Below are 24401 nucleotides of genomic sequence, written 5' to 3'. Positions count from 1 at the left end.
ACAAAAAATTCATAACTATGTGGGGTGACAGATGTTAATCACTGTGGTGATTATTTCACAATATATGCGTATATCAAATCATTATGTTGTACACAAACTAATACAATGTCGTATGTCAATTATCACGATAAAACTAGAAAAAAAATTTTAATGATCTTTTTGTCACAACCAAAACAGTTTTACAGCCTTTGCTGATTTAAAAATGATCATGTAAAATTCACCAGAGTAAGAGAGAAAACTGGGTTAATTATGTGTGTGTGTACATCTATATATATATATATATATATATGACTTATTTTTTTTGAAGAAGATTTAACAAACAAACCCAGAAACTCAGAATCGACTGGCTGTGTCAGCTTGTCCCACATACTTGCCACAATTGTCTCAAAAAAAGTAAAGACACTAGGCACTGAGTATTCTAAAAAAATCCAACTAATCAGTTGGAATATTCCAAGTCTAAGAAATTTAACCAGTCCCTTACTCTCTGCATCAGTGATGCACTACACTGAGAACAGTTGTTCTGAGTGGTGACCACGAGACAACAGAAAGCCAGTTATCTGAGAGAATACATAAGCTCACAGATTTGTGCACCTGGAGGAGTTAAAAATCACTTACTGCCTACTAATGCAGGGAGATGGACTTGTGCCATTTTCAACAACAAAGTGAAATATATATTTTAGACTAATCATTAAGTAACTGAAAAATTAAATATATAAGAACAAGGGTCTTCCAATTCCTCTAGTGACTAAGGCTCTACAAGAGAATTTTACCATGATGGGCTTGCTTAGATATTGGGGAACACAGAAGCTTAAACAACCCCTCCTTTTCTCCATCCCATAACTCAGATTGAAGGGACAAATATTCTATTTTTCAAAGTAATCTTTGAGGGATATCATATGTCTTGCTTTGAAGTATTAGCAAACCTGTGCAGTAGAAAGTGGAAGAAACATAGTTACTAGGTTTTTACTTGGGTCCTAGTCCTGTTCATCCAAAGTTGTGTTAGCTGAAAACAAATCAAACTCAAAAAAGAAAAAAAAAAAAAAAAAGACGACTTTTAGAAACTTGGTATAAAGAAAAAAAGGACAATATTCATCTATCATGAATAAGAATCTTTCCAGCTGTTAAAAAAAAATCTACTCAAAATAATTGACATACAAGAACTGTTGAAGTTTAGAAACATTGGAATTATATTTTTTCTGACCAAAACTATAACCTCTCCAAGTTGCAAAATGCAGTGAATTCAGCATTAGCTGAACCAAGGACAAGCTTACTCCTAGAATCCGAATTCCCAGTTCTGGAAGTGTGTGACACCCTGGTCCTTTGGGGAGCCTCACACTCCTGTACTCAGCAAGAGGTCGACTATTGCTTCTTCCAACACCACTTGAGACAAGAAACAAATATCGCAGAAGTGCTGTGACTCTTAGAGGCACAGACTCACCTTAAATTAGTTTTCCAACGATGGCTTACAGGCTGAGATGCATGCTCTTGATTTCTTTGCATGGCTCTCAGCACAATGCTTATGTCATAGCTTGGCCTTTTCACAAAAATTAAGCTCTGTGCCAGGACAAGTTGCTAGTCGTATCAAGAGTCTTAAACTTTGAAATCCCCAAATAAATTATTTTAAAGTTCTTGAGCATTCGTTCCGATGATACATTATGACATTTATACACAAACCAATCTGAAATCAAACATAGGGGATCCCGAGGGGCTGGAGCATTGAGGGATGGAAGGGTCTATGACGACAAGGTAGTAGAAAGAATTCTGGGAAGAATATTGGAAGACCTTGAATGTCAAAGAGGCTTGACTGTCCCTGGTAACTGTGGAAAGTCCTAATGGATTAGAAAGCAGAGCAATAGTATAACCAAAGTGATGCTTTTAGGCCACTGAAGAAATGAGCAATTGAAGAAATTCTTTTTTTTTTAACTCACATATGTAGTAAAGATTATTGAGAAGGCATCACAACAAATTAACAGTAATTCAGTAATTATGTGATGGAATTATCAATGCTTTTTATTTTATCCGTCACTTAATTTTATTAATAATACATATGTGTTGCTTTGCATAAAAGAAGGCCTAAATTATGTGATTATACTGAAAAAATTCAAACAAATAGAAGAAAGAATAGTAAGATGAATCCCACAGTTACCCAAATTAAACAATGATCAAGGTTGTCATATTTGCTCTCTCTCTTTCTTTCCTTTTATTCCCGTTTCAATATCCTAACCTGGCTGGTTCCTGTGTCTTTCTGACCTGACCCTTTAGTTCCTGATAGCTTCCTTGCTTTCCAGCACAGCAAGATGTCCAGACTCCTCTTAATTTCCTGCCACAGGTCTGAAATCAGCCTATCTTTCAAGGTGCTCTGTTTCCTTTCAATGGGTGAACAATTATTTTAAGAAATAAAGGTTAAGCTAACAGCCAATTTTATATAGAAGCAATTCCTGGACTACTGTGGGGGCTACCATCTTGAGACTTGTGGAGAAGATATTAAAAACAGCATTAAGTAAACGAAAATATGTAAGCGGTCTAAAAATGAATCTGCTTTTTAAAACAAAACAGATCTGTCAGTGTTAAAATCTTGCCCTAGTAGGCAAATAGATGGGGAAACAGTGACAGACTTTCATTTTCTTGGGCCCCAAAATCACTGCAGATGGTGACTGCAGCCATGAAACTAAAAGATGCTTGCTTCTTGGAAGAAAAGCTATGACAAACCTAGACAGTGTATTAAAAAGCAGAGACATTAGTTTACTAACAAAGGTCCATCTAGTCAAAGCTATGGTTTTTCCAGTAGTCATGTATGGATGTGAGAGTTGGACTATAATGAAAGCTGAGTGCTGAAGAATTGATGCTTTCAAGCTGTGGTGTTGGAGAAGAGTCTTGAGAGTCCCTTGGACTGCAAGGAGATCCAACCAGTCCATCCTAAAGGAAGTCAGTCCTGAATATTCATTGGAAGGACTGATGCTGAAGCTGAAACTCCAATACTTTGACTACCTGATGCAAAGAGCTGACTCGTTGGAAAAGACCCTGATGCTGGGAAAGATTGAAGGCAGGAGAAGAAGGGGACAACAGAGATGAGATGGTTGGATGGCATCACCGACTCAATGGACATGAGTTTGAACAAGCTCCGGTGAAGGATAGGGAAGCCTGGTGTGCTGCAGTCCGTGCGGTCTCAAAGAGTAGGACACGACTGAGCGACTGAACCACCACCACCCAGTAGGTAACCCTTCTCCTGAGGATCCTTCAATTTAGGAGATATTCAGGTTCTTTGTGAATGTTTTAAGTAAAAATTTCCAGCCAGTTCTTACTGGATAGAACTTAGCATATTCTACAATGGCACCTTCATTTCATTTTCATACATCTTAGCAAGATGTTAAGTAATAAATAACACCTCCTTTCTGCTTGAGGGACATTTTTGTCCTGTAGTCTAAGCCTTAACAAAGTAGCACTATTCCCTTAACACCATGGGAGCCAAGATTTTTCTAACCTTTAAAGCAGTGATTCTTAATTTTTTTCTCCCCACCACACGTGACAAATACTGAACATGTGTGTGTTTAAATAATACCTAAACCATAAGAAGTGTACACCAGCACTGTTCTCAGTCCTTACACGCATTAACTCTTCAATTCTGGCAACAACTCTATGAAGTAGGTTTTTAAATTTTTCCCAAGGGGCACTAGAGGTAAAGAATTCGCCTGCCAATGTAGGAGACATAAGAGATGTGGATTGGATCTCTGGGTTGGGGAGATCCCGTGGAGTAGGAATGGTAACCCACTCCAGTATTCCTGCCTAGAAAATTCCATGGACAGAGGAGTCTGGCAGGCTACAGTCTATGGAGTCACAAAGAGTTGGACACAAATGAGATAGTTTCTACTACTCTACTACTATAGTCGATTTACTCATTTTTATAGATAGAGACACCAAAGAGTAAAGGGGAATAAGTAAGGATCCCAAGACCATTCAGCCATCATGTGATGGAGCCAGAATTTGAACTCAGGCAATCTAGTAACAAACTCACTTAGGTTCCCTGCCTCCCCCACCACCTCCCTAAACAAATAGAAAATTCCCAAACTTCAAAACCACCACTGGAAAGAAATTACTGTTTCAGAGTGAAGTACCAGGGCTTCCCTGGTGGCTAAGTGGTAAAGAGTCTGCCTGCCAATGCAGTAGTGAAGTGAAAGTGAAGTCGTTCAGTTGTGTCCGACTCTTTGCCACCCCATGGACTGTAGCCTACCAGGCTCCTCTGTCCATGGGATTTTCCAGGCAATAGCACTGGAGTGGATAGCCATTTCCTTCTCCAGGGGATCTTCCTGACCCAGGGATCGAACCCAGGTCTCCCACATTGTAGACAGACACTTTACCGTCTGAGACAGCAGGGAAGTCCAGGAGACACGGGTTTAATCCCTGAACCGGGACAATCCCATATGCCTTGAGGGACAGCTAAGCCCATGAGCCAGAACTGTTGGGCCTCTGCTCTAAAGCTTGGGGACTGCAACTACTGAAGCCCACATGCCCTAGAGCCCATGCTCCACAACAAGAAAAGCCACCACAATGAGAAGCCCTCACACTACAACTGGAAACTAGCCCCCACTCTCCACAACCAGAGAAAATCTTTGTGCAACAACAAAGACCCATCATAGTTTAAAAAAAAAAGAGTGAGGTACTAGAGCTCCTCACTTTATAAGCAAGAAAACAAGGTGCCCACTCTTACCATTATACTGTTCTGGCTGACCCAACAACAACATGTTCAGTTGGCCACTGTATTGCTGTCACCCAGGTGGCACAGTGGTAAAGAAACCACCTGCCAGTGCAAGAGATGCGGCTGCGATCCCTGGGTTGGGAATATCCTCTGAAGAAGGAAATGGCAACCCGCTCTCCAGTATTCCTTCCTGGGAAATCCCATGGACAGAGGACCCTGGCAGGCTGCAGGCTATGGGATCACAAAGAGTCTGACACAGCTGAGCATACACACACACACACACAGTTGTTACCCAGGAAAGAACCAAACCTGTATTTATTGTACTTTTACTAAGGGCAGTTTTCTGATTGTATTACACAAGCTCCATTTAGGCAAGGACAATTATCTTCATCTTTGTAGCTCAAACATCATTCCTGGCACATAGGAAGGAAATATATAATTTTTGAATTAAAGTTAAGAGCTCTGGCTTTTTTTCTTAAATGCATATTACACCCATGATACCTATGTATAGGTAACTGTATTTTGTCTAAATCCAGACACTTCTGAAAGTGAAAGAGGGTTCTAGCATTAATTATACTGAAACAACAACAACAAAACCAAAGCCTTCTTATTTGAGCAGTTTTGCTGCATAAACCAGCATAACTAATCAAATAAACAGAGTCCCAGGACAGGGTAATTTATGAAGTTAGTGTACTATACTTTAGAAGAAAAAAGGCTATTTTGTAGCATAAATTTGTCAGGCAGAACTGTAGTTCTTTCCTCTTTACCTGTTTTTATGACCCATTAGTGGAAACTTGTCCTGTCATCTTTTAAGTCCTTTATTTATGCTGCTGTTCTATTCCAAACAACATAAGTATCTGCAGATATCTGCTAATACACTTAGTCTTTGTTCTCAGTTGAAGTTTTAAAATAAACTGTAAATTCAATGGATATGTTCATAATCAAACTCTAGGAGCATTTATATATAATTCTTATTTTTAAGGTTAAACAATAAGTTCACCCATATATGTTAGGGATGGAAAAACTTGATGGGCAATTCAGAGAAGTCTTTATTCTTCCTTTTTTTTTTTTTTAAGGTATTCATCTTTCAGTCTTTGTGACCAGAAAAATCAGTATTTATGGTTTCTACGAACTTTTCTCATATTGCAGCAGTGGTGGTGAAAATCTGGTTGTCTATATTCCCATAAATGATTTAGCTTTCCTGCTTTGTCAACTCAGCCCTTTAAGTCTCCTGTGAGCTAGAGCAAGGATATAATATCATTTGCAGTGTTATTTGCAAACATAAAAGGAAATGTCGGTATATGGCTCATAGACACCATTTACGTTCTGTTGTAGACAAGGAAGCCGGAAACATAATCATAGTAGTTATAGATTAAAATGGTTTGCCTGTTGTTCCATAAAACACTTGTTTTCATTTACCCCTCCAAGTCTGTGCAATTCAGCCCAGCTACTGTGAAGCAGAAAATATTATCAATTAGAGCCCCAGCATGTTAGTCCTGAATCACAGGACTTCAGTATCCTGGTGTGTTATGATACCCAAAGCTATACCCTACTTCCCGCCCCAGCACACATATCACAGCAGGACTAGATGTGTTCAGAGGCTAGATGTGTACTGAAAATTAATAGAGAGCAAAATTGAAAAGGTGAAAAGTTAAGAAACAAGTTTCTTAGAAGGTAAAAATCGGGAAAATCGGAACAACAGGAATTTAAAAAATTGATGTATGACCCACCACTCTTGTCCCTTTTAGGACAGGAAGACCTACACCTTTAAATGGGCAAAATTGGGAGTGACTAACAGGTCAGTCAGTACCTCACAGCAAACTCAGTATGTCTAAAATTGAACTCATTTTCTCCTTTCTCTCTCACCCAATGCCAGCTTCTTGATCAATGGTGAGATCACTGGAAAGGCTAGACATTAAAGTCATTTTAACTGAAGTCCAGGCCTTTTTCAGGGCTTCCCAAGTGGCTCAGTGGTAAAGAATGTGCCTGCCAGTGCAGGAGATAGAAGTTTGATTCCTGGGTTGGGAAGATCCCCTGGAGAAGGAAATGGCAACCCATTCCAATATTCTTGCCTGAGAAATCCCATGAACAGAGGAGCCTGGGAGCTACAGTCCATAGGGTCTCAAAGAGTCAGATAGGACTTAGCAACTAAAACAAAAACAAGTCTTTCATATGCATAGCAATGCATCAACAAGTGCTGTGGGTGGGTTTTTTGCTTTGAAATATTTATTGTATCTAAAGTTTATTTCTCATTTCCATTGCCTCATTCTTGTCCAGCCTTCTCTGATTCATCCACAGACCATTAGAACAGCTTTCCAGCTGGTCCCTCCATCAGCACATGATCCTCCATTTCCAATTCATCCTACATACTTTGTAAGTGGACTCTTCCCAAAATACCACTTTCATTATCCTCCTCTAGGGGAGGTTCAGCAGCTCCATCACTTCAAATCCAGATTCCCCTCCATCCTTCTCAATCTTACTTCTTTGGTTCTGAATATTCTATTTCTTTGATCTGGTCAAGTTCCTCTCTACACAAGCCCACAGACATCTCTCCCAGCAGTTCCTTGGCCCTCTTGCCTGGCACATCCTTTTCCCTTCTGCCATCAAAATTCAGCAAGTTCAAGACCTACCTCCAACCCTTTCTGTCTCTGAAGTCTGCTGTTTGGCCAACACTGGCCTCCTTTTGCCCTCAGGCAAAGCACTGCTGTCCTTGTGGGTGGTTGATTCAACCTCAAACGGGAAAGGCAGAGGGAAGGCTGTAGTGCTTCAGGGTAATTCCTGAGTCCTGTGTCCTCTTTTTAAAAATGTGACCTTGCATTCGTTACTTAACCTCTCTCAGCCCCAATTTATTAATCTATAAAGTGGGAATAATAATAGGATCCACCTTATGGAGGCTTTGAGGGATTACTTGAGACAATCCAAATGAAGTCATCTTAATATGGGAAGTGCCCAGTAAATACCAGATGTTGTTCCTCTTCATGCAACATTTGTGGAGTCCAGGTTCAAGGGCCCTGCCTCCAGGAGTTCACAATCTAGTAGAAAAGAAAGACTGTGTGTGTTCCTATATGTGCACCCACAGGGCAAGAGCGGTGGAGTCGGGAATGACAAGGTAACTAAGGAATCCAGAGGAAAAGTCAGGTCATGCTAACAAATGAAAGTCTATGTGGTTGCTTTGGAAAATATTGAGTTTGACATCAACCAAACCATGTTTTGGTTTGCCCCTCCAGATCGGTTTTTTTTTTTTTTTTGGCTGCACCACTCAGCATATGGGATCCCAGTTCTCTGACCAGGGATCGAACCTGTGCCCCCTGCAGAGGCGGCACGGAGTCCTAACCACTGGACCGCTGGGGAATTCCCCCTCCAGATCCGCGTTTCATCTTCCCCTACTCTGCCCTGGGCTCCAGGGATACAGATCTGAAGAACAATATCCACAGCCTGCCATTTCCTCTAGCTTTTGAGTTTGGCCAATGTGGAATTGAGCAGGAGGTAGGAAGGAAGGAAGGAGAGTAAGGTCTGGGTATTTACTTCTCTAGTTTGTTTGTTTTTAACCAATAAGACCACTCTGAGCTGCTTGCATCCCTGGGTGAAAGTGTTAGTTGCTCAGTTCTGTGTCCAGTTCTTTGTGACCCCATGGACTGTAGCCTCCCACACTCCTCTGTCCATGGAATTCTCCAGCCAAGAATACTAGAGTGGGTTGCCATTCCCTTCTCCAGGGATCTGCTTGACCCAGGAATCAAACCCAGGTCTCTTGCATTGTAGACAGATTCTTTACCATTTTAACCATCAGGAAACCCAATTACTATTCTCTCAAGGCAGTCTGCTCTCCACCACTCTAGGTTTTAGAAACTGCTCCATCTCCTCACCCCTAGGGATTTAGAGCCAGTGAAAGCCCAGCTCTCACTAGCCCCCTACAGTTCCTCTGCCCCCAAACCTTTGTAAATAGTCTCTTAGTAAATAATCCCTCCTGGAATTATCCCAATTTGCATATGCCATCTGTTTCCTGTTGAGACCCTAAGTGGTATACCATGTTGATCTGGCTATGTGATTTCAGGTCTAGAATTCGGAAGAGATGTTTCTAAGTTGGAGCTGGGGGAGGGAACAAGATCACTGACTGAGAGGGAGTAGATGAGGTAAGGAACATTAGAGGAAGAACCTGGGGTGACCTCCATGTACTCCAGACAGTGGGAGAAAGAACTAACCAGCTTCAAGTGTGAAAGCAATAATAACTCCCTTTTCTTATGACCCTGATGATCCTTAACAACACCTTTCCAGAAGGATGTAGAAATGCAATAAGCCTATTGACAGAATAACCATTTTAAAACATGAGGATGCCTGATAGCTTGAACTTGCAAAAAGATTCTGAGTTCAGTATGAATACTTATTTGTATAGGAACTTCACTTTTCACATTATTTTTTTTTAATAGGTAAGATATTTGCATGATTCAAAAATAAAGAAGGTTCAATATTGAGCCTCTTTGCCATCCATCCCCCTTCACCTTGTTTCTCATGAGTGCGTGTTAAGTTACTTCAGTCATGTCCAACTGTTTGTGACCCTTGGACTGTAGCCCACCAGGCTCCTCTGTCCATGGGATTCTCCAGGCAAGAATACTGGAGTGGGTTGCCATTTCCTTCTCCAGGGGATCTTCCTTCTCCAGGGATTGAATCCGCATCTCTTAAGTCTCCTGCGTTGGCCGGTGGGTTCCTTACCACTAGCACCACCTGGGAAGCCAGCCCCTGCTTTCTCCAGGTCACTTTTTATTAGTTATCTCTTCTTTCTGTTTCTTAATGTAAATATAAGCTAAGCTAACTATATACTATATTCCTATATTTCTTCTGTCCTATACAAAAGGTATTATACTAGATGCACTATATCTTTTTTCTTTTTAGTTAGTATATCCTAGAGATATAGGACATCGATAAGCTCTCCTCTGGAGTATTTCTTCATGTTTTTTATAACTGCATAAAATTCCATAGCGTAGAAGCAGCATCATTTACCTACTGGGATGCAGGGGAGCTTTGATGAGTCCTGCCTTCCAGCCACGAGTTAAGTCCCTCGATACGGCTCTGAAACCTTCCTCTTCCCCACAATGTCCAGTGTCCTACCACTGGCTTCTCTTCAGGACTTTGTCTCCCTTTCAGTAGAGAAAATCGAGGCCTTCAGAAGGAGCCTCCTCAATTTCCTGTTGTTCAGTCACTGTCGTGTCCAACTCTTTGTGACCCCATGGACTGCAGCACACCAGGCTTCCCTGTCCTTCACTATCTCCAGCAGATAATTCCTGTTATCAAATTTTAAAACCCACCTACATCTACACTGTGCACCTTCTCCCTTCATGCTGCAACAGGAGAGACTTTTCACTTCCTGTTTAATGCCAAGTCTTTCATCTGTGATAAGGATCCCGTCTATCTCCTTTCAGTTTTCTCACAGCCTTCTCCGACTACTGACCATAGTTCCTCTCATATTTTAACCTTCTCCCTCACAATACAACCACCTCCGTCATTCCCTGCCCCCCCACCCCCCCCCCCACCCCTGCTCTCCAGTTACTGCCTATCATTCTGTTCTTGAACCAAACTTCCTGGAAGATCTGTCCACAGTCAAAGTTGCAATTTCCCTGCTTGTTACTCATTCCTCAATGGTCTCAGCCCAATTCCACCCCCATCAAACCACCTAGGCTTACACTAAGCTGCAACCACCCTCAGGCCACTCAACAAATGTTTCAGGCTTTTGAAACTCCTCTCTGATCCTCTCCCTTTTGGAAATACTCCTTTTTAATGACACTACACTTTCTGGATCTCTTCTTACATGATTACTTCTTTTCTATGTGGGAGGAATGATTCTGAGTCCATAGTTAGGTGTTCAAGAAATAGGGCCCAAGCAGGATGAGGTAAGCGAGACATCCAGACTCACTCACTCAGGTGCAAAATTTAAAGGGGTGACAAATAACTCCATAAATAAGAAATAACATTTAATGCAAGATTTTAAAAAATTCAATTAATGCCAAAAAATCCACATTGAGCAAAATAAAAAAATTTTAACTAAGGCCAGTGCTATGCCGATTCAGGTTGGAGCCTGAGGCAAAGGAAAAAATGCATGCCTCTATCAACAGGCTATTATGTATTTTGTAACAGTTTGTTTCCTGAACATTAGAATGTTGGGAAAGTATTGAAAATTTGAAAAGTAAATGTAGTAACATATTTTTAAGTTTAAATATATTCATACCAAAAAAGAAATGATTATGTGGATGAATACAGAGCCTCTTATACAGAGTGAAGTCAGCCAGAAAAACAAATATCATATACAAATGTCATATTAATGCACTCTAGAAAGATGATACTGAGAAACCTATATACAGGGCAGCAGTGGAGACGCAGACATGGTGAACAGACTCATGGACACAGGGTGGGTGGGGAGGAGAGAGTTGAACGAATGGAAAGAGTAGCATGGAAACATATACACTAACAAATGTAAAACAGAGAGCCAGTGGGGATTTACTGAGAACTCTCTGTCACAATGCTCTGTGACAACCTAGAGAGTGGGATAGGGTGGGAGGTGGGAGGGTAGCTCAAGAGGGAGGGGACATATGTACATCTATGGCTGATCCAAATTGATGTATGGCAGAAATACAACAGTTATCCTTCTATTAAAAATAAAGGAAAAAAGCAAAGAAAAAAAAATGCAAATATTCCCCCTCAAAAGAATTGATTATGATTTGACTTCAAGTTAATTAAAACTCATTTAAGATTGTCAACTGGTCAAAAGAAATTTTAACATGGCAATTCTGTTATCTCATTTGAAAAGTAAGATAATCAAAGTAGTAGAGTTCAAAAATATTATTGGCAAGTTTGCTTCCTTTAAAGCTAAGGGCGCTTTTGCATAGCAAAGGAAACCATAAACAACATTAAAAGACAACCCTCAGAATGGGAGAAAATAATGGCAAATGAAACAACTGACAAAGGATTAATCTTTAAAACCAACAACCAGCTCATGCAGCTCAACACCAGAAAAACAAACAACCCAATGCAAAAGTCGGCAGAAGACATAAACAGACTTTCTCCAAAGACGACAGACAGATGGTCAACAAACACATGAAAACATACTCAACATAGCTCACTATTAGAGAAATGAAAACCAAAACTACAATGAAGTATTATCTCACACTGGTCAGAATGGCCATCATTAAAAAATCTACAAACAAATGCTGGAGAGGATGTGGAGAAAAGGGAACCCTCTTGCACTGTTGATGGGAATGCAAATAGACAAAGTCACTGTGGAGAACAGTATGGAGATTCCTTAAGTAACTAGGAATAAAACTACCCCACATGACCCAGCAATCCCCTACTAAGCACATACCCTAAGAAAACCACAATTGAAAGATGCATGTACCCCAATGTTCATTGCAACATTTTTACAATAGCTAGAATGTGGAAGCAACCTAGATGTCTGTCGACAGATGAATGGATACAGAAATTGTGATACATATATACAATGGAATATTATTCAGCTATAAAATAGAACACATTTGAGTCAGTCCTAATGAGGTGGATGAACCTAGAGCCAGTATAGAGCCAGTGAAGTAAGTCAGAAAGAGAAAGACAGATATTGCATACTCTAGATTCCATACATGGAATCTAGAAGGATAGTATTGATGAATCTATTTGCAGGGCAGCAATGGAGATGCAGAGACTGAGAACAGACTTGTGGGCATAATGGGGGAAGGAGAGGGTGGGACCAATTGCAAGAATAGCATGGAAACATATTACCATATGTAAACTAGATAGCCAGTGGACATTCGCTGTGTGACACAGTGAGCTCAGCCCAGTGTTCTGTGACAACCTTGAGGGGTGGGGAGAGTAATGGGAGGTGGGTGACATATGTATACACAAGGCTGATTCATGTTGATGCATGGCAGAAACCAACACAGTATCATACAGCAATTATCTTCCAATTAAAAAACTAGACAAAAAAATAGAAAAAAATTCACAAAGTAGTACTCAGAGCCCTGCTGTGCCTGGGTTCAGGGCCTGTCTGCCATGTTTGTTGAATGTTACCAAATGATCTTTCTACATCTCTTGAAATGATTGCATAATTTTTATTGTTTATTCTATAAATATAATGAGTCATATTGATTGAATTTTGAACATTAAAAACTTGCATCATCAAAGGGCACATCATGTTTCCCTTTGTCTCAGATTCCAATAGGACACATCAGGGAACGCTCAAGAAATAATCACATTTTATTCTCCTTTTAAACCCAAGTTCAGACTTTTTGCCCCCTATCCCACCAGCCTGGTGAAAAATTTAAACTTTTTATTTTTGGAGTATCCCATCAGAGAACTGGCCAAAGATCTGGAAGCATTTATTTATATCCCTAGTGTACGGGAGAGGGCCTTCTGCTCACTGGCCATCAATTCTCATTACCTCCAAAACATGCTTGCCCAGGTCCACCAGGGTCTTCAGGACCACAGGTTCTGCTGCATCTCAGGTCTCTGAAAGGTCCTGGGACTTTTGCTAAGGTTGGGTGCTGAAGACTTCAATTCAAGACCCTTCAGGCCTCTCTTCCCTTGCCTCATGGTTTCTCTTTGTCTTCTGGACCTTTACCAAAAACTGCAAGATGCTTTAACTTTAGGATCCTTTTACCTTAGGCCCTGCCAAGGTCCCTGAAACCAGGAATAATAAACCAGGCAATCAGTTTAAAATGGGAGGAAAGGGGAAAATATGAGTGAAAACAAAAATTAATATTTCCAGACAATCCTGCCACATCAGCCTCATTTGCAGTCTTGTCTTCCTCTATCCCCTGGTCCTCCAGAGCAGGAGTCCTGCAGGGCTGGGCCCAAGGCCTCACTCCATGGTCGCTCCCAGTTTCATTCGTTCCCTGGCAGAGTTTCCATCCATCAGCCTGCTGCTGCTGCTAAGTCACTTCAGTCGTGTCCAACTCTGTGCGACCCCATAGACGGCAGCCCACCAGGCTCCGCCGTCCCTGGAATTCTCCAGGCAAGAGTACTGGAGTGGGTTGCCATTGCCTTCTCCAATCCATAAGCCTATGACTCCCTAATCTGTTTCTGTGGCCCAGACCTCTGACTGAGCCCCAAAACAGTATGTGCAGCTACTCAATTCCTCCATCTGGATAGCTCTCAAGGATGGCAAACTAAATATATCCCGCGCCACACTCACAGTCGTCTCCCTCCAATCCAGTCCTTTCACAGCACAGAGTAGTCATCCTAGATTCCTTCTGCTGCCTCACCTCCCATTTTGCATCATCTTTGAATCCTGTCCACTTCCTCTCGAACAAAGCTCTCAAATTCTAAATAGCTCCATTTCCAGACTTCCTTGGTGGTCCATTAGTTAAGAATCTGCTTGCCAGTGCAGGGAATATGGGCTCGATCCCTGGTCCAGGAAGATTCCACACAATCTTTGTCAGAGCAACTAAGCCCAAGGGCTACAAATACTGAGCCCAAGTGCTCTAAGCCCATGCTCAGCAAGAAGAGAAGCCACCACAGTGAGAAGCCTGTGCACCACAGCTAGAGAATAGCTCTGTCTCACCGCAACTAGAGAAAAGCCCATGTATAGTGACGAAGACCCAGCACAGCCAAATAAAACACATAATTCAACAAAAAAAGAAAAAGCTCCATTTCTGCTGCTTCCATTCCACCTCAGCCTCATATCTTGTCTATTGTTAAAACTTCCTAATTGTTCTTCCCTGCACCCTTCTGGGCCTCCTCCAATCTCATCTCCATGAATTCACCACAACAATCTTCTGAAATACATACCTGTTAACGTCACCTTCTGGCTTAATCTTTGCAAGACTTTCTGTTCTCCTGGAAATGCACCACACTGGGTGATGGGCCTGCTTGATCTGGCCTCCCCTCTCCTCTCACCCACCGCTCACCTTGCTCCATCTTCTTCCCCTTGCCTCCCTGAGCCCCAGCCACACAAGCTGTTCTTCCCTATGCACCCGCACCTGTTTCTCATTTTTGTCATTACATACTCATTTACATGATTATGTGATTAATGTCTGATGTTCCCTCCAGTCTCCGTGCTCCATGAGAACAGAGTCTATGTGTCCCCAAGGCCTCACACAGAGCCTGCGACATTATGTCTAAATGCTTGGGGGAAAATCATTGAATATATCGCATTATTTCTCTGAGAGTAAAACCCTTCGAAGCTTAGAAGTACATTTGTAAGGAATTTTTCTCTTTTAATAATAATTGAGAATTGCAGTGTTCCAGACACAGCTTTTAAGTGCTTTACATGTATTAACTCAGTTAATCCTCACTGGAAGCCTAGAAGGTAAACCCTATTTTTATCCCCATTTTAAAGATACTGAAACTGAAGCACAGAGTGGTCAGATAACTCGCTCATGATCTCATGGCTAATAAGTGGTGGAGATAAGACTCTAATTCCCAAATTTTGCACTGGGCCTTGCGTCTATTTGGCAAACATTACTGAGCAAACTACCAGGCACCATAACAGGAATGAGCTGCTGCTAATCACTTCAGTCGTATCCGACTCTGTGCGACCCCATAGACAGCAGCCCACCACGCTCCCCTGTCCCTGGGATTCTCCAGGCAAGAACACTGGAGTGGGTTGCCATTTCCTTCTCCAATGCATGAAATGCTGGGCTGGAAGAAGCACAAGCTGGAATCAAAATTGCCGGGAGAAGTATCAATAACCTCAGATATGCAGATGACACCACCCTTATGGCAGAAAGTGAAGAGGAACTAAAAAGCCTCTTGATGAAAGTGAAAGTGGAGAGTGAAAAAGGTGGCTTAAAGCTCAACATTCAGAGAACGAAGATCATGGCATCTGGTCCCATCACTTCATGGCAAATAGATGGGGAAACAGTGGAAACAGTGTCAGACTTTATTTTTCTGGGCTCCAAAATCACTGCAGATGGTGACTGCAGCCATGAAATTAAAAAACGCTTACTCCTCGGAAGGAAAGTTATGACCAACCTAGATAGCATATTGAAAAACAGAGACATTACTTTGCCAACAAAGGTCCATCTAGTCAAGGCTATGGTTTTTCCAGTGGTCATGTATGGACGTGAGAGTTGGACTGTGAAGAAAGCTGAGCGCCGAAGAATTGATGCTTTTGAAGTGTGGTGTTGGAGACGACTCTTGAGAGTCCCTTGGACTGCAAGGAGATCCAACCAGTCCATTCTGAAGATCAGCCCTGGGATTTCTTTGGAGGGAATGATGCTAAAGCTGAAACTCCAGTACTTTGGCCACCTCATGCAAAGAGTTGACTCATTGGAAAAGACCCTGACGCTGGGAGGGATTGGGGGCAGGAAGAGAAGGGGACGACAGAGGATGAGATGGCTGGATGGCATCACTGACTCAATGGACGTTTGAGTCTGGGTGAACTCCGGGAGTCGGTGATGGACAGGGAGGCCTGGCGTGCTGCAATTCATGGGGTCACAAAGAGTCGGACACGACTGAGCGACTGAACTGAACTGAACTGAATGCATGAAAGTGAAAAGTGAAAGTGAAGTCGCTCAGTTGTGTCTGACCCTCAGCGACCCCATGGGTTGCAGCCTACCAGGCTCCTCCGTCCATGGGATTTTCCAGGCAAGAGTACTAGAGTGGGGTGCCATTGCCTTCTCCAGGAATGAGCTAGAACATCTTTAACAGAAGGATGTATAGAAAAGAAAGAGATTCATCTCTGTTAAAGTGTAAGAGACACTATGCAGAGTATATACCCCATCTTACATAACCCTCTCAAAAACAGAACAAGCTAGGTATAATTATTCCCATTTTATAGATAAGGCAGAGGAAACAGAAAGTTTGCATAACTGGTCAAAAATCACATAAGCAGTAGAAGGCGTACCTGGAAATCAAAGTCAAGTTTGCACAGCGCTAAAGCTAGTGCTCTTCCCAGCGCATGAGGATGCCTCTAGAGAAAGCTGCTTGAGATTACACCCACAAACTCGTCAAGTGATTTATCTACTGGTTCAATGATCCACAGATGTGAGCATGCATAAGAATCACCTGGAAAACTTGTTGAACTCATGGATTCCCAGGTTTCACCATTAGAGATTCTAGTGTGGGGTAGAAAGCTTTAACCTGCAGGCTTTTTTTTTTTTTTTTTTCTACAAAAAGCACCCCAGGTGATTCTGATATAGATGATTCTAGTCTGGTGGCCCCAAAACTTTTGCATTAAGCAGAATCACCTGAACGAGTTAATAAATACCAGATTGCCAGACTCCACTCCTAGAATTTCTGATTCAGAAGATCTGGTGCAGCCTGAGATTTTTCATTTCTAGCAAGTTCTTTGGTGATGCAGAGACCAGCTTTTGTACTCCACTAACTGTCCTAGAACAAGACTCTGCAAGACACTTCACTGGTTTTATTTAATTCGTGAGTCCATCACTTTTAAAACAATTTCCAAAATACACAAGGCTCCACTCTGCCATCCCTCAACACTCTCCTCTTGAGAACTGCAGAAAATAGCAAAGTTGGGAATTTGGATAAAATTTATCTTGGGATGAAATCCTTTGGCAGCTTTAGATGGAGAAGTTCCTACTTTCAAAGTAATATGACCTTTGATCCATGTGCAAAATGCCAAAAGAATTAGATATCTCTAAGTAGGACTGATTCCAGATAAATAATAGAGCAATACTTCCATTTTTAAACCTGTTCTGTGTTTGTGTATATATTCAATAAAATATAATTTTCATTTAAAGTTGTTTAGCTTTTAGGAACCTTGGAGGAAAAAAGTGTCAGACATATCCGATTTAATAAAGGGGTATATTTTAAATTGAAATAAAAACTAGAAATAAAGATTTAATCTTGTTCCACTGGGAAAATCATCTTAAGTTACCTAATGTTGTCCAAAATTCAGAAACATAATTCATGTGTGTTTGTGTGTGTGTGAGTGTGTACACAAGTATGAGTGTGTTAACTTTGCTTGGGTTCATGGTCTAAACTCAGTAAACTGCACAAAATAAGCAAAAAAGCATAAAAGATGAAGATCCCATGATTCAGGGCCCATTTACTTGATGAATTTTTGATATGTTAGGTAATCTTTTCAGCATATGTGATCTATGAAGAGATTTTCCATAAAGGCATTTGGTAAATGAGTTTCTGATGAAATATACTTCCAGACTTCAGTATCTTCAGAAATAATTCCATGCTTTCATATTTTTGAATTTAGAGAATGATTTATGTTCCTTCCAGGTATCCAAGAGGAGAGCTGTCAACATTCCATCCTGGAAAACCTTTACTAAGATCGATGTTTCCACAAAGCCTCCTCTTTTGACCCTCCCATTCCTCATTCCAAAACAATGGACTCACATCACCCAGAATTCCACTTTGCTGCGGTAATGAAACTCAGACATCTGATTTACCTTTCTAACGCTCGAATAGCTTTATTGCTTGAAAATCAACTCATCCTCATTTATTTTCCCTTTCTATTACTTTCAGATTAAATACACATAAAGAACTCTTCTTTCCTATAGCTATCCACAGGAAGTAAGTATTTTAAAATTATTGAATCAAATGTCTTGGTGGGTAGGGAATTATGTTTTTGCAGACTCTTGATGATTAAGGTTTCTGAGAATGCCAGTGGCCATTAGAGGCTTTTTTCTTTTCCCTACTGAAATAGACCCAACTTCAGGAAAATTTAAGAGACGTGTAAGGCTGGGCTAACTTGACTTTTACACACAGGCAACGTGGGGAGGACAGAGCTGTCAAGCAGACTGCGTGAGTTCAAATTCTGGTTCCTATAGTTACTTATCATGTAAACTTGTATAGGTTACTTTAATTCTTTGTATCTTGTCTGTAAAATGAGATTCTAAAAGCACCTACCACAAAGGGGTACTCTGAGGAGTTAAAGACACTTGGAACAATGCCCTGAACATAATGAATGCTCAGTAAGTGTTAGTGGTGCTTGTGTTGTTATCACTGATATTAAAAATTTCATACCATGTTAGCACAGAAATGAGAAGCAATTTGATTTAAAAGGGATAAGTATCAATCATGGCTTGGTTCCTGAAAAATGTCACTAATACTTGTTTAAAAGAAAATAGGATACTTATTAGTCTGACTCCAAATTAAAATGAGAAAATTCCTTTCTGTCGGAAGCTACTTAAAAAAAAAATCTTTATTTGTTTATTTATTTATGGCTATTCTGTATGTCATGTGGGATCTTAGTTCTCTGACCAGAGATTAAACCTGTGCCCCCTTCCATGGAAGAGGCCTGACCACTGGACCACCAGGGAATTCCCTAAAGCTACTTCTTAACTCTAAGAAATCATTAAATGTTATAAAATGTATAATAAACACAATATAACTAAAAAATATTCCTTCAGCTTCAAAAGCGAGGGGATATATGTGTACCTATGACTGATTCATGTTGAGGTTTGACAGAAAAAAACAAAATTCTGTAAAGCAATTATCCATCAATAAAAAAAATTAATAAAAAAGAATAACAAAAAAAATTCCTTCAAAAAAAAAAGCCTAGATTCTAGTTATGATGAGAAGCCATTACATTACTACCTTGAGACATTTGCTGAGAGGGAAGCACAATTATATAATCAAGTATAATGAATGCATATTCATTTATTTATATTGCAACTTATTCTAGAAAGAAGTAGAGGCTGCTATAATGAGTGAATCATAAGAGAAACATAAAGACAAGAAAATCTTCTAATGTAGTAGGCTAGCTTTCAATGCATATAGAATACGTTGTGAAAAAAAATGTTGCAAAGGAATACAAATAAAAAGTAGAAAATGCTCCTTCTATGTTTTTATTGCTGGCCCCACATTTCCTTTCTTGAAGCATCAAAATTTCATTTGAATCTTTCCCATCTTTCATTCCCCATATTCAGTTGGTAGCCATGACTTCTTAGTTTTGCCTTTGCGGTATTTCTTGGATCCACATCTTTTCTTTATTTCTACTGCCAACCCTAGTTCATGTGATCTCTTTAAAATTAATAGTTTCCTATTCATCTCTTTGCCCCAGCCTCTCCCCTCTCCACCCTCCTTCTGTTTATTCCTACCACTATAACTCATCCAATACAATGCTACTGAATTAATTTTTCTAAAGCATTAATACATCTCTGGTTTTGTTGTTTGCTTATTAAAAACCTCCCATGGCTTCTCACTGCTTTCTGTTTTTGATACTTTTTTATTTGTGCCTCTTCTCTGTAATGTTTTCTTTCTTATAATAAATTTTATACACATTTGAGCTTCTTTACTAGATAGTAAACTTTCATCATTTCTCCTCCCCCAACATCTAGCATATTGTTTTAAGATATCAGTAAATGTTGGGGCAAAAAAGAGTAAATAAAACCTGAGTAAAAAAATTTATCTTGTTTATTTGCATTTCTAATTGCTATAACTATATCTTTATAATGACATAATTTGATGAGGAAAAGATAGATAAAAATACCAAATTAGGAAAATGTAACTAATCTAAGACCTTAATTACAGATCTGCAAGATGGTCACATAATTCCTTTAAATTAAACAGAACACATTTTCATCTTGTTGCCTGCTATGTAAGTTGTGCCAACTCAAATATTACTCAAAAGTTAAGGAAAGGCAGTAGAATGGAAAAAAACAACAACCAGTAATTGAAAATAAAAACACTTTGAAAGATGGCTTGAAGCCAGAGATCCTAATGAAAATGATAAACCAGAAAGCCTTTACACGTAAGGTAGCAAGCTATTTAGTAAGCTGGATGCCTCTGAGAAAATTTATTAATACTTGACCACTGAAAGAGAGTAATTCATTTATGCAGACAAACAGCTTTCTTGGCTTGTGCATTTGCATGTTGTGTGACCCCAGAGTACGATTTTATGAAGATGAATTTTGAGCTTGTGTACAATTTGCATTGTAGCATGTTCAATCTCAGAAGAAAATTCATATGAGGATTTCATCAGATGCTAAAAAGAGCTTAGAAAAATAAGCAATTGTTTTAATAACAACTCAGGTAAGGTAAAGATAACAATCTCTTAGTATCTATAATCATTACAAGGATTAAGGTTTGTGTCTTTCCATAAGATGGTAATACCCACTGCTACTTCTAGGCATTACAATTGTTGCTATATAAATCTCTGAAATATTTCTCTTCGTGGTATCCTAAAAGTTTATTGAATTGAATTTGAATGAAAGATAGGAGCTATATTACATTCAAATTTTTCATATAAAGAATGTATTTGCAAAACAAACCCCGTTCTCCCTGTGAATGTGGGCTAGATTTAATGACTTGCTTTCAAAGAATAGAGTATGGAAAGGGGAAAATAGTAACGTTACAGTGGAGCAACTCAGCAAACATCATCCTAACCAAGTGATGAAGATTAACAGCTTCAGAGATGTTGTAAGGATCACTGAAGAACACTTCACCTCTGTGGGACTCTTTTCCAAAACCTGTATCTCCGGTTTAATCATTTAAAAAAGTCAGATGAAGCCAAACCAAGGGGCACTCTACAGAATGCCTGGCCAAAACTCCCCAAGCCATCAAGATTAGAAAACAAGAAAAGATTGAGAAACTGTCACAATGAAAAGAGACAGTGCATACATGAAAGCTAAGTGCAATGTCGTTCCCTGGATTGGATCCTCAATCAGAAAGAGGACATGGACAGAAAACTGGTGTAATCCAAACAAAGTCTCTCTGCTCTGCTAAGTCACTTTAGTCGTGTTCGACTCTGTGCGACCCCATAGACAGCAGCCCCCCAGGCTCCTCCATCCATGGGATTTTCCAGGCAAGAGTACTGGAGTGGGGTGCCATTTGTTCAGCTAATAGTAATGTGCTAACATTGGTTTCTTAGATTTAACAAATGCACTGTGGAAATGGAAGGTGTTAACAATAAGGGAAGCTGGGTGAAGGGTATGACAACTTTGTAGTATCTCTGAAACTTTTCTGTAAATATTAGATTTGCAAAATAAAGAGTTTATTTTTTAAAATCTCAGTTCTTCTGCCACTGACACACAGCAGACAGACACTCTCTGCCATTGCTGTCTTGTGCTGCATTCTATCCAGGAGCACTGGTTAACGATGCTGTTTGGTGTATAGGAAAAAGCAATTTTAAGACAGGAGACAGAAATCTTGAAGAAAATCGAAAGCTTTGGAAACAGTGCCAAGATAACACAAATTCATTGCACTGTATCGTGATTCCATTTAAATACAAGTAATTTCTGTGTTTATGCTTTTCTCAGGAAAAGTTATATCCTCTTATCAGTGTAAAGTCCTAAACTACTGTTACCCTCTGGGGAGAGCTATGCTTTGTTGGATAGTGATAACAAGGTTGCAGCCTACATGTACCCTCTGAAAGAATATCTGAGCGTTTCAAGTTTTTTGTTTTGCTTTGGTTTTGAGTAGAATTTGGCTGCTGACTTCTTTTAAATGTGAGCAAAGGAGATGCCATTTTAAAAGCTGATACAATCCTAAAACTGAAGATCAGAAGACTAGGTCATAGCATTCTCCATCCCATCCTTGTTTCCTCGGTGATGGATTGTCCTTGCTGAATATTCATGATACCATGACTAACTATTCTTGAATGTTTACAAGAATATAATTTTATTACTGCCTTTGGGAGGCTAGTTTACATTCTTATTGTAAAATTTCTTCTTGATTAATTTTAATAGTCCTATAAGTGAATTTTGCTCCTTATTACCGGTTTACCTTTTACCACTACTCTTAATGGATTTTAATCCTTGTCATACATTTGCAAACACTAATATCATGGGTTAACCTATATTTTTTTTCAAGGAAAAATTTCAAGAACTACTGTGTTTTCTGCATATGTATCAAGAAGAATGCTTTCATATCATATCCATTATTGAAAGATTCATTCATCACTGTGCTGAGAGGATTACAGATACCTCCTGAAAATCACAAACTCATTGAGTTTGCCACTAGGTAAAGTGTTGCAATAACAAGCCTTATTTTGCTGTGGATTCAAGTAACAAATGTTACGTGATTCTCTGTAGAGATACAGTGAAGGAGCAACGTCTCTTTGGACCAGGACAAACAGTGACAATCAAAAGTACAGAATGTCAGGACATCAGGATTCCTTAGAGCCTGACCCCCCAAAGAGGGTAGGATACTGAAAGACAGGCTGTTTGTTTTCCAAAAGCTTTCTTCCTATCTGATGCTCCCTGTGCTCAAGCATAATGGGAGGGAGAAAAGACTTCTGAGGACAAGGGGGAAAAACTCACCATCCTTCCTTCGTTTTCCTCCCTCCCTCCCTCCCCTGTCACCTGGGCAATAGGGCAAGCCTCCACCAGAAAGTTGGCCTCAAAGACTAGAACTCACTGGTGTTGCTGGCTCTGCTCTTTAGGATGGGCTCTAGGACAACGCCTGCTGTGCCCGGTGCAGAGAATGGCAGTATTTACCTTGCAGGCAAGAAGAACTTCAGAACTTCTGTTCAGTTGTTGAAATGCCAAATAGCTGCTATCTTCAACAAGATGTGCCTGATTTCCCTTACATTAAGACTCATTTGTGTCACCTTAAAAAGCAGCTCTCCATGTGGATATATTTCCTTACATGCAAAACATTCCTGCTTCTAAGAGAGCAGTTCTGCTTCACTGTAAACCTAGTACTCCTTGATCTGTATTTGATGCAGGGCCTGGTTCTTCATGGGTTCCATGTTTTTCTTTCTTTAAAGGTAACTTTGCTTATATTGGTGGTGATTTTGTTTCTGCTCTCTCTCTCTGCATTTGGCAAGGAAGCCCAGCAGAATGGAAGCTACAAAGAATGGAGACAATTTCTTACTTACAAATATTTCATATCTCCAGAATCTAACACAGTGCTTGATACATAAAATCTATTTCATTCCTATTAATTAAAATATACAGAAAGTCATTTTCTTATCCCTTTCTTTCTACAGATGTCTGTCACTACAGTATGCACCAGAATTCAGGGTTCATACATTGGAGAATTCTGTGATGTCCAGGGTTTTACATCACTAATAGGTTCTGAGGAGTTGTGAGCAAATTTACTAAGTGTCTTTCCTGTTGGTTCAACGTGGGTTCTCACAAATGACCTGATTCTACAGCAAATATCTATTACCTCTTGGTGTCTGTTATCTACTGACCTATTTCTCTAGGGGCCACTCCTTTTCTATCTTCTCATGTTGTTGAGGTGTTTAGTGGCTTCTATTTCTGACCTCATTTGCAAGAGAAGTGGAACAACTTAGAAAACCTAAAGCAGTCTCTAGAGAGTTGAAAGCAGACTGGTGAATGACATCATAACTCCAGTGAAGGGATTCAACAAAGGTGGGACCCAGACCAGCCGAAACTGTGAATCAGCCATCTAATCATGTCCACCATCTATCTCTAGAGGAAGGAATTTCGTGGATACAAATAAAGTAGTTGGAACCCTATGGCAAGTGAGTTGCAAACTTCTCTGTTGACTAAATTCTACTGCATTGACAGGACCCCCTTCCCGGTTCTAACACATCCTTTTAACAATCTCGGTAGCTTTGACGCTGCTGTTTCACTAATGTGGGCACACGCCTCCCCATCCTTATCTCTTTCCACCAAATCACCCATTAGTAGCTCAGCCTTGTCTTAGTCTAGATTCCCTTCACTTGCCCTTTCTCCCTCACCCCCAACACCTCTGACTTTTGTTTCCAACCAACATACTGTGGGAAAATGTATTCGGTCTTAAGATTCCAGGGCCTCCCTTGCAATTCTTTCTCGACCCTGTTCCTTTCCCTACCTCCTGTTGACTCAGTGGGCTGGGGGCAGGGTCTGCTCCCCATTTT

General features: G+C 40.2%; 1 protein-coding gene and 1 long non-coding RNA gene across 7 annotated transcripts in view; one reads left to right on the top strand and one right to left on the bottom strand.

The window, feature by feature from the left end:
* The window catches only part of MAGI3 (membrane associated guanylate kinase, WW and PDZ domain containing 3), a 292911-nt gene extending 276256 nt beyond the window's left edge, over nucleotides 1-16655 (bottom strand). Inside the window, exon 1 of one of the 5 annotated variants that reach the window (XM_086391923.1) lies at nucleotides 16518-16655. The gene's annotated coding sequence lies outside the window, so the exon portion shown is untranslated. The remainder of the gene's footprint in view (nucleotides 1-16517) is intronic. The other 4 variants (XM_086391925.1, XM_086391926.1, XM_086391922.1 and 1 more) reach the window with 4 other exon arrangements.
* Nucleotides 16656-16903: 248 nt separating this feature from the next.
* On the top strand, nucleotides 16904-22541 carry LOC147376082 (uncharacterized). Of its 2 annotated transcripts, none has more exons than XR_015160737.1 (4): nucleotides 16904-17047; nucleotides 17867-18009; nucleotides 18113-18160; nucleotides 22403-22541. It is a non-coding gene; the product is annotated as an uncharacterized LOC147376082 (long non-coding RNA). The 2 variants fall into 2 exon arrangements; XR_015160738.1 differs by lacking the exon at nucleotides 22403-22541 and adding an exon at nucleotides 20531-20660.
* The last annotated feature ends 1860 nt before the right edge of the window (nucleotides 22542-24401 follow it).

Source organism: Bos grunniens, chromosome 3 (assembly GCF_055505025.1).
Source record: "Bos grunniens cultivar Pamir isolate PY7600 chromosome 3, Bosgru_T2T1.0, whole genome shotgun sequence".
NCBI lineage: Eukaryota > Metazoa > Chordata > Mammalia > Artiodactyla > Bovidae > Bos > Bos grunniens.
Note: the sequence above shows the minus strand (reverse complement) of the source record. Positions and strands in the feature narration are given on the sequence as shown.